The following is an 11,028-nucleotide window of genomic DNA, read 5'->3' as shown; positions in this document are numbered from 1 at the left end:
CCCCCTAAAGTATACACCAATTTGCAATTCTGGTACCAATGTTTAGATTGCTTCAATTGCACCCAAGAAAGTTGCAAAAATTTGCAATCCACCCCCTTCTGTCCAAAACTATCATTTGAAGTGACGGAAGTCCAACCACGTGCGTGGCACGTACATTTTTTGGATGAAACTTGACCAAGATGCCCTCCTTTCTATTTAAAACACAACATTTTTTAACCCTTGAACTCGTCATCGTCTTCCTTTTTCTTTTCACGCAAATCTCTCGGTCTTCTCTTGGTGCCTCCAGCTGAACCAGCTTACACAAAAGTAGCTTGCAGGCGTTGGCCTGGACGAGAAGGCGGCGTCCCTGCGTGATGTTCTGGCACCCTCCGTAACCGTTCTAATAATGGGTTGTGGATTAATTTATAAACAATGTATAACTGTTTATATAGCTGGTGAGTCTTATGCAGAAGGCTTTCTCATTATCTTTTTGGAAGCTTGGAATAAAGCTTTGTTTAAGAACATGAAAACAGAGGTGAACAATAATATGAATAAAGGAACTGAAAGTATGTTTGCTGAAAAAACATGCAAGGATCGGGTCCTCCATTCCATATATATTGAGGTGTGTATTAGTTACGAGGAAATAAAATAAGAGGAACAAGTACAAGGTACAGAAAGTAGTACAAGTTATAGAAAGAAAAAATACAAGACCAAGAAATCTGAAAATGAGAGAAGATGGAAGACTTGTAGCCTGTAGGCTTGTCTGAACTAATATGTTTCGTGTGGCTAGCTTCGCATGGTGTCTGAGGTTGGTTTTGCAGCCTTGTCAATGTCCAAATTGTTTTTTAATTTAATAAACAGAGTCGTGAAAATGGAAGGTGCAGCATTTTCACGTATAATCATTACGGGGCAAGAAAATGCCCTCACGTTTCTGCCAGAGCATTCATCGCTGCTTAAAACCAATGAAATAGTGAAGACCCAGAAAGCCAAGATAACATAGTTGAAGAAAACTAGCTATGAATGCTATGGGAAAGGCCAAATATGAGGGACAGATATCAAGAAACATCAGCTTAATTATTTAGAAATTTATATATGGGGAAAAAGTGGACTTTGAGACATTGACACAAAGAAGTCCCCAACTCTTTTTATGTGTGTACGTTTCATATACTAGGAATCTACGACCAAAGATTTGGGTAATGCTTAGGGACATTAGCTTTGGTCGTGGCTATATGTGGAATTACCTCTAGTGTTGTGCATGAATGGCAGGCTGGCAATTGTTGAAACATCTGCTAGCCCACACGGCAAGCATCAGGTAGTGGGGTAATTCCGCGTAGAGCACTGGCAATGCAGATGTTTCAACAGCTGCCATTCATGCACAACAAAGGAGTAGAGATCACAATATTTCCATCAACATGGCTCTGAGTTACCTTTCTTCATCATTGTTGTTGAAAAAAGAGCTGGTATTGCTGTCGGTGAAACAGTAAGTATATCTATATATTTTATACAAAACAAAAGTAGAGCCTATGTGCTTTTGCTCACCATCACCATCGTTCAACACTTGTGGGTCCCCAATAATGGGTTGTGCCTTGTTTCAGTGGCACATGTCGATAGTTTTCTTCACAAACTATTTCCAGTCTCACAAAAAACAAAGAGATTAAAACAATAGAACTTAGACCAGGACCAGATTGAAGGCTTGAATGCTGCAGTAAGTGGCCTCTGTTTTGGTTGGGTAAAACAGGGGTGAACAGAGGAATTTTAATGGGCCGGGAAGCTGAGCAACGTGGGTATAGAATTGAGGATGGGTGAGGTGGCAAGAATATGAGTAACTTTCAATTTATCACAGGAGGGGATAAGACGTTTCTCTAAGTTGAGTTTGAACAGAAATGGGTTTGAAGAAAGGATGGTAATGAGCTGCAAAGGTTTTCCTATGCTTTCCTTCATTTTCCCAAGAAAACACTAACAAAGCATATAATTAACCAAAATAGACTCGAAAGAAAAGGCGAAGAGAAGATAGGATTACTCGTGAGTGCAGAAAAGGAAGGAAGGTCTATATAGATGTCGTGGAGCATTTAACTTGAACTTGTAGGAGGGTCTATATAGATGCCTCAACCACCCTTTCTCTTCCCCACTAGTTCCATTCGTAATGAGTAGAGAGAAAGAAAGAGAAGATATTTTTCTTCTTTTTTTGAAGTAGAGAGAGAGAGAAGATCTGATGCAGAAGAATAGAAGGAACGAGCTTCTTCTACCGAAGAATGATGGATTCTAAAGACCTTCCCTTGAATATATAATACCGCTTCTATTGAACCATACCATGATACCATTCAACACGTTTTCAATTTACCCACTGCCCATCTGATTGTAAGTCTAACTACCAATCGGTTAAGTGTAACTGCCAACTCTGTGCAGACTGGACGGTGGTGAGTTTACATGGATGTTGCAATTAATTGAAGAAGACGAGGACGTACGTGGAGTTTAGTTTTTTTTTTTTTTGTTGTTTTACCAAAACAATGCGTTTTTGTAATAAATGAGGTCATTTTTGTCAGCTTATGTCTAAAAAAGTCACGTGCTGCGCACATGGGTGCATTTCTATCTCATCAGACGAAGCAATTGGACAGAAGGGGGTGGATTGTAAATTTTTGCAACTTTCTTGGGTGCAATTGAAGCAATCTAAACATTAGTACCAAAATTGCAAATCAGTGTAAACTTCACGGGGGTAAATTGTAGTTTTCCCTCAATTTTATTATCTTGTCATTAATCACTCATTTTCACAAAATAGAGTTCATAATAATTAAAAATATATTTCATGTGAGTTGTAAACTTGCATATTTTGGTACACAAAATAATTATGCTATGCAGGCAAAATAATAACAAGTATCCATGTGAGTAAAAACTCACATGGGTCATGAATTTCAACTGGATAAATCCCTTGACAATTCACAATGTCCAAATCTATCATCAATTTTAATCTAAACTAAAATACTCTTAAAACTATTCTGAGGGCAAAATTGTCATCTTGCATGACCATCAAATGTTCGGTACTAGTGTCGAATGATCGGCATCGAACATTCGATATCCATGTCAAACGATCGACATCGAACGTTCGGTTAGTTTGGCAAAATCCCCATTTCTAAAAAGGTCATAACTTTACCTATCCTAACATAATCCAAAGCTTGATTTCACTTATCAATATGATTCTAAGCCCAAATATAGCCTCCATACATATACATGTTCATCCATAAACATATAATCTCTAACACATCATTAATGTTTCCATAAAGCAACATTAAACTCATAATATCAAACTGGTAAACTTAGATCTTCTAACCCAACAACAAATCTACCATAATACATCTCTAAACACACATGGATCTACAATAATTTCTCTAAACATTAGGTTAATCATGCAAGACTATCAAAAAATCTCTTATTCTCTTCCATTTCTCACTCTCTCTCTAGAGGTTGTTGGCTCGTTCTTGGGGTTGGGGATGCACATAATGGAACCTTAGGCCCAAAACACCATTTTTATAGCTAAAAAATCTCATATGCGTGTCTGATACATGGTCGAACGTTCGCAGTTGACTTTTTTGAAGTTTAACCGCTTCGTGCAATGTTTTGTAAAATAGGCATAACTTTTGCTTCGTGTCTCAGAATTTCGCGTGCGACCCCATTCCAGAAAGCTCTTTTTAAGAAGCACGTCATGGTAATTGAAAAATAAAAAATGAATTCTAACAACCAAGTGTGTTTTTGTGTGCAACAAAATATCTTAAATACGAAATTTAAAAGAAGACAAGATATTTGTTGACGAAGTGAAAACTCTGTAAAGAGAAAAACCACTATGGGGTAGCCAAACCCAGAGAATCCACTATCCAAAGACAAAGCAAGTTACAAAGCACTCGTACTCACAAAACCCATTGCAGTAGTCATACCTTTAACTATAACATGAAGCCCATCGTGAACGCTTCCCAACCAAGTCTCCTACTTGAAGGGGTCTTTGATAGATTCATTTTCCTTAGGGCCAACCCCTAAGATAGACTTCACACGAACAAGGAACACACACCGGCAACGGCTTGAGAGCTAGAGGATCATCAATTCTCTCTAAACACCCTCTCAAAGCTAAGAGAATTCAATACCAAATTCTATACATAATACATGCTTAGCTCTCTTTATATAGACTTTACAAATCCTTTTTCAACTCAAATTCGGAGTCTTTGGCACGCGCGTCCAGACGACAGTCTTGGGCGTTCGAACGGTTAACTATTTTCGTGTCTGAAAAGGAATTCTGAAATTTCTCAAATTTATGGCGGCCGTCCGGACGGTGGGCCGTTTGGACGTTTCTATTTCCTATCCAGTCATTCAAGTTGTAGGATTTTTTCTTAGCTTTCCAACGACACCAATTTCATCTTAATCCAATACTCAAGCAAAGAGTTATGATAAAACACTGAGACGTGTGCAGAAATCTTCCTAGAAACCTGAAAAGCGTCCGGACGGTGTTGCCCTTCCGTCCAAACGGTTGCTGTTTCCCGATCCGTGTCTGAACATGAAATCCAAATTCTGCTCGGACTCTGAATAGCTTGACCTAGCGTCCGGATGGTGTTGCTCTGACATCCGGACATCTTCAATGCTGAAGCTTCTAGACACTGCGGGGAGTACGGACACCTTCAAAGGCCCGTCCGGACGGTTGCACAGGAACCGGCTGTTCTGACTTGGAAATTGCATGGAATCTTCATAGACATCTTCTTAGAAACTTGTAACCATACACATGGCATGAAATGACACACTGTCCATATTACTTGAAGACTCTGAATAGAATTGATAATCTTGTTAAAAAGCAACTGTTACATAAAGTGTTTTTGTCAACCAGAATGTTGCCAATATAAAATACTAACAGTAACCATATTTTTTAGTGTCTTCTTGGGATTCGAAAATCCAATGTTTTTCCTCTTAAGTTAGTATTTTTTGTGCTTTCTTGCCCTTTAGGAATCCTACCTTAATATTTTCACCATAATTGATCCCATAATTATTATCGTAATAATTTCCCTTTAGTTACCATGTATTTCAAAAAAGGTTGAGGTAGCAAAAATAAAATTTCTTAGACTCTCATCGAACGTTCCGGCTTTCCTATCGAACATTCGGTGTACTTTAGTCGAACATTCATCCTTTATAACGAACGTTCGATATACTGTTTGGACATACACCTACAAGCATGTCCTATACTTTCCTGACATACAATTGAACGTTCGATGGTCCCTGGTCAAACTTTTCGTGAACATACGTCAAATCCTCAAACATTCATGACGTAAGCTTTGAACGTTCGGTGTACTGTGATATCAAACGTTTGGTGCTCCCTGGTTGAACATTCGACTAGGACAAAGAATCAAAATTACCTCTTCATCCAACCCTAATCCCTCATTAACACTGATTAAAGGTTTCTTAACGCTAATAAATGTTTGGGGTATTACAGACCATGAGTGTCCCTCTAAATTGATTGAGATCTGTGAACTCTTGATGCTTGGCCAAACGAGTTGACTACGAGAAGAATCGATCCATAAAGGCTCCTTAAAATTCTTCCAGGTAATAAGGGTTCCTTGCCCTAATTTTTATTGTAAGTGTTCTTTCTTAGAGGCCCACTACCATTCAGCTTCTGCAGTTAACTTAAAGGTCGTATAAGTTGTTAATTTGTGATTTGTTGCATTCTGTTGAACCAAATCACTTTTATGTAATGTTACTTTTTAATTAGGGATGATGTTGTTATTTAGAGTCTACACTTCAGTTTTGTGCTTCAAGAAGATTATGTACGGAATTCAAGACAGTGAAGTTAGATCCCTTGCATCCGTCCAGACGATGTAGTTATTCCATCTGGATGCTCATCAGTCAAGCAACATCGGTCTGGATGACGTGGTTATTCCGTCCAGACTCCCATCAGTGTCCAAAAGCTTCGAAATGTTCAAGGTTCATCCGTTCGTACGTCTCAACAACACGTTTGGATGCCATTCAGTATTTGAAAAGTAAAAAGATTTCCTTCGCAGACACAGATATGAGAAGACAGCTGCAACCGTCCGAACGATGAGTCTACACCGTTCGGACGCTATCCTTGATAAGGCAAGACATGGAGAAGAATTCCAACCGTCCGGACGTCAGGGCTACACCGTTCGGACGCCAGTCCTTATTACGGAAATTGCGTGCAATAGAAGTGCAACCATCCGGATGCTAAGGTAACACCGTCCAGACGCAGCTCTATTCAAGAAAGAATATCAGTGCTTTTGGAAAGCCGATTGCATAGTCGTCTGTCCAGACACTCTCAGCTACCGTCCAGAAGCCGTCTAGAGAAAATCGTTCCAAACTCGATTTAGGTCTTCTGTAGCCTATATATAGATGCCTCTAGGCATGCAATTTGTAAGAATTTGATATTGAATTCCTTAGAGCTTAGGGAGTATAATTTAGGAGTTATTGTGTTGATCAGTTTGCTCTCAAGCCGTTGTCGTTGTGTTGTTGTTGTGCTCATGTTGAAGTCTATCTTAGGGAGGAGCCAATCTATTGAAGACCCCTTCAAGTAGGTGACTTGGTTAGGAGGTGTTCACGTTGGGTTACGTGTCAAAGAGTCTAAACCTGAAGAAGTTGAGAAGAAAGGCCCAAGAGGCCCCAGATGTTTTGAATGCTCAGGTTTTGGGCATATACGGGTTGATTGTAGGAACCTTAAGCAGGGAAAAGGGAAGGCCTACAATGTGACTCTCAGTGATGAGTCCAAAGAAGAAGAGGAGGATTCTTACTACTCTGAGCATAGTGATGAAGACAGGGAAGAACTCAAAGAGGCCTATAAAATCCTCTATGTGGAGTTCGAGAAGTTGAGGGAGACTCGTAAGCAGCACATTCATGAGCTGAACAGTTTACAGACTGAGAAAAGTTTGCTGCTGCTCAAGATACAAGATCTAGAGGAGAACCTACTGGAGACACAACTACAGTTGGAGTGGGTCACTAATGAGAAGCTAAAACATATGCTGTCAATCTAGAAGAGCCCAACAGACAAGACCAGACTCAGGTATGTAGATCCTCCCTTTGACATTCCCTCTACTTCTAAGACTGTGTTTGTCAAGCCCATAGTCCCCGAGCCAGCACTCATAGTCGTGGACAAAGGAAAGGAAGTAATTGGTGGAGATATTCAGGCCACTCAAAAGCCCCCCACCAATAGATGACCTTCTATATGCCACCACTGTGGCTTAAACGAGCACATCCGACCCCAGTGTTCTCTTCTCAAAGGTCAAGAAAGAGGTGCCAAGATAAGCTAATTTCGGCACTAGACCTCTAGCCCAGCATCAGACTCCCTAGTATCAAGCTCCATGGCATCAGGTTCCAAGGTACCAGACTCCTCAGCATCAGCGGCATCAACATAGATTTGTTCCTGTCAATTAGAATGGCAAACCCAAGACTAAAAAATCAAGGCACTTCATGAAGAAGCCACAGAAGATTGAGGATGATCAATTCTATAGGGAGCTACCTATATGGATGCAGAGTATGATATGGTGGATGGATCATCAGATGAAGTCTTGTCAACAACCACCACAAGGGAGGCAGGCATGGATTAGAAAGAAGGCAGAGACATTCACCCCTTGAGGGGGAATGGACTCACCTAGTTGGTGAGGGTACACATGCCTAGGATTTGGTTCCTAATTCTAGAGCATCAGGTTTGATTGCATTGCATTATTCTCTACATGTCATATCTTTGTTTGCCTTGCAATTTAGGAGCCATTGTTATTTACCCTCTATTTCTCTTGTTGCTCTTGAGAAAATTTTGTAGGCACTATTTGGGGATGATAGAAAAAGCACGTTGGGCGACTGTTTTTCTGTATTGGTAATTTTGATCCCTTCTCTTTGAAGACAGGTTTGATCCTACCACATGCTAGGTTTATGATTCTCCATTCACCTTTGTAGCAAGTTTTTATTGGTTTTAATAAAAATAAATAAATAAAAAATTGGGGGAGAAGATGCAAGAATTTTTTTTTTTTTTTTTTTTTTTTCCTTTTTTGGGCATTGTAGATATTGCATGTGTTTTTGCTTGATACCTCAGTTCATTGTGTATTAATTAACTATGCTTATGTATGATTGAGAGTTTATGTCTAATATTTGCCAAGTTTTCCTGTACATCTTAATGCTAGATAATTACTTTTCTCATGCGATGATTTTGTGCACTATCCAAGGCTCCCCTAAGGAACATTTTTTTTCTCTTTGACTTTTTGCTTCTGAAAATTTTGATGAGAGAGATTTTTTTGTGAGATGGTCAAATTGACCAACTTGCTAGTTGAACCTAGAACCTAAAAATTCTAGCATTCTCTCTAAGTTGCAGCACTAAATGATAAAAAGCTTTCAAAAAATCAGTAAATATGGATAAATAAAAAGATCCATTGTTTATTGCGCTATAAATCTTTTCTTGAACTTGTCCCTAAGGAAACAATCAGTGACCAATCATTGCGAAAATATACGGTCAATAAAGGACTAAGTAAAAGAAAAGTGTTGCATCTTAGGAGGAGTATATCAGATGAGGGTTGCTAGGCCATAGTAATATAAGGTTTGACTTTTGACTGATATATCATTAATTTTCTCTCTTAGAAAATTCAGTTGCTTTAAGTCATATTAGTAAACTTCATACCTTATTGAGAAAGTCTTTACACACACACGCATTGCATGAGTTGAGTAATTTATTTAAAATTTCTATCTACAGGGAATTTTGTGCTAATTGAACTCTTAACGCTCAATTATATCTCTGGATATTTTTGAAATGCTATCTGACTCAGTTAATTATACATGTGTGTTTTGAAGTTGACTTTAGGGAAAATAATTTTTCTACAAATTTTCCTTAATTGTATTTTTTTTTTTTCAGTGTGAAGCTTCCAGACAATCTCCTCTTAAGTCCAGATGGGTGTGACTCAGACGGCCGGACGATCAGGTGACATGTCCAGAAGTACGCGGTTCTGCCATATTCTTATGTGGCAGCCCGCATCCGGACGGGTTACTGATGTGTCTGGACGGTTACCCTACAGGTTTAAGTATCGCTTTTCTCCCTAGCTGCCGCATAGTCCACTTCTTTTTCTCGATTTTTCTTGGGATTTTGGTGCGTTTAACTTGCTTTTTCTCTTGTTTTCTCATGAGTTCTTGGCTTATTTTGTCCTCTTGTGCATTTTTTCTTCATTCTAGGTATCTTGTGTCATCTTTTGCATTATTTTCAGTTTTAATTAACTGTTAATCTTTTAATATTTTGAGATAAATGTGGGATATTCTTGAGTATTTTCTTTGCTGTTGTGATTGGAATATTTGTTCTATCATTTATTTGGGCTGTGTTGGGATATTATTGCATATTTGTTTATTTTGGGAAGTCCATTTTACTGCCGTTATAATGCCAAAATTTTTGGGACTAACAGGAACTAATTTCATTACTGTTATTTTTTTTTTTGCCAAAATGGTTGAATTTTATTTTGCAGAATCATGTCTGTCGGCAGTTCACAACGCAGAGTTCGCCAGAGGATAGAGGAAGGCATTGCTGCTTCCAAAGCCAGAATAACAAACATGCCAATTATTCTAGAGAGGAATGTTGTTAGGGCTAATGTTTTAGTAGCACCCCTTGATGTTATTAATGACATCATTCAGACCTATCACTAGGGCTACCTCTACAATTATGCTTGCATTGTGCTCACCAGGCTGGTCAAAGAATTCTATGCGCATCTGGAAGTTGTGCAGGATGAAGAGAGTGGCATTTTCCTTCAGTCCACTATAGAAGGGCATGTGCTTCAAATTGATCCACAAGTCATCAGCACGATTATTGGTGTAATAGTTCTTCATATTTTTGCCAGTCCATTTAATGAGATTGTGGAGGCTCCCACTTTGGAGGATCTTAGGGAGTTTTTTCATGCTATTCCACAGGGCGAGGAGCGAGCTACAAATATCAGAATTGGTGCCTTTTCTCCCCTGCACCGCCTGCTCGCAAAGATTGTCCAGCACAATCTCTGGCCTACTGTTCGTAGGAGTGATCTGATTCAGAAGAGGGCTCAATTTTTATATGCCATTATCACGAGGTTGCCATTTTGCCTGTGCAAGCATATCTTCAATATTATACTGGAGGCCCGAGATAAGAATACTACAGGACTTCCATTCACATGCTTGATCACGTAGATTATCCTTTAGTTTGGGATAGATATCTCTGGAGAGCCCAAGATGAAAATACAGGACCCCCTCGGCAATCAGACCCTGATGAAGTCAAATGCCCAACTGAGGCATGAAGGTCAAGATGAAGCTCCTCAACCTCCTCCTATTCATGTTGAGATGCCTACTGTAGCATCATCTTCACAGACTCCTCCTCCACCTCCACAGTTTGATGCAGTTTTGACTCAAATTCTAGCTTCTCTCGAGTCACTTCAGGGAGGTATGAGTTTGATGTAGTGGGTGGTTCACTCTATTAACCTCCGCGTGGAACAGTGTCAGCTGGATATCCAGGAGTGGCTCCAGCACCATCATCTGTCTCGTGATGACGAGGATCATCCAACCATTGCTGAGGAGGATTGATTTTTTTTCTTTCTTTTTTAGCTTATTTTAAGACATTTTTTTTTTCTCTGTTTTGGATTATTGTAATATTTTTATAACTCTAGATTAATTTACTCTGTTTACCCTTGTCTTGTTGAGATATGAAGGGGGAGTAATTTTATTGCTGGTTTTTAAATGCTCTATTTTACCTTTTGTCCTTTTGAGACAAAAGGGGGAGTATTTTTTGTTTTGGACCGGGATTGTATTTTTAAACCGGTCAAGTGATTTTTATCCCATAATGGCCAAAGGGGGAGTTTGTTAGTTTGTTAGTTTGTTATTGGCTGCATTCTATTGGACAAAATAACTTCTATATAATGTTGCTTTTTAATCAGGGATGCTGTTGTTATTCAGAGTCTACACTTCAATTTTGTGCTTCAAGAAGATTCTGTGCGGAATTCAAGACAGTGAAGTCAGATCCCTTGCATCCATCCAGACGACATTGTTATTCCGTCCAGACGCTCATCAATCAAGCAACATCGGTTC

The 11,028-nt window shown here is 39.2% G+C and overlaps 1 long non-coding RNA gene across 1 annotated transcript; it reads left to right on the top strand.

Moving 5' to 3' along the window:
- Window positions 1-8,883: 8,883 nt before the first annotated feature.
- LOC133864702 (uncharacterized) lies at window positions 8,884-10,666 on the top strand. Its single transcript, XR_009899555.1, has 2 exons — window positions 8,884-9,011; window positions 9,450-10,666. It is a non-coding gene; the product is annotated as an uncharacterized LOC133864702 (long non-coding RNA).
- The last annotated feature ends 362 nt before the right edge of the window (window positions 10,667-11,028 follow it).

Source organism: Alnus glutinosa, chromosome 1, assembly GCF_958979055.1.
Source record: "Alnus glutinosa chromosome 1, dhAlnGlut1.1, whole genome shotgun sequence".
Lineage (NCBI taxonomy): Eukaryota > Viridiplantae > Streptophyta > Magnoliopsida > Fagales > Betulaceae > Alnus > Alnus glutinosa.
This window is presented reverse-complemented; position numbering and strand designations above follow the sequence as displayed.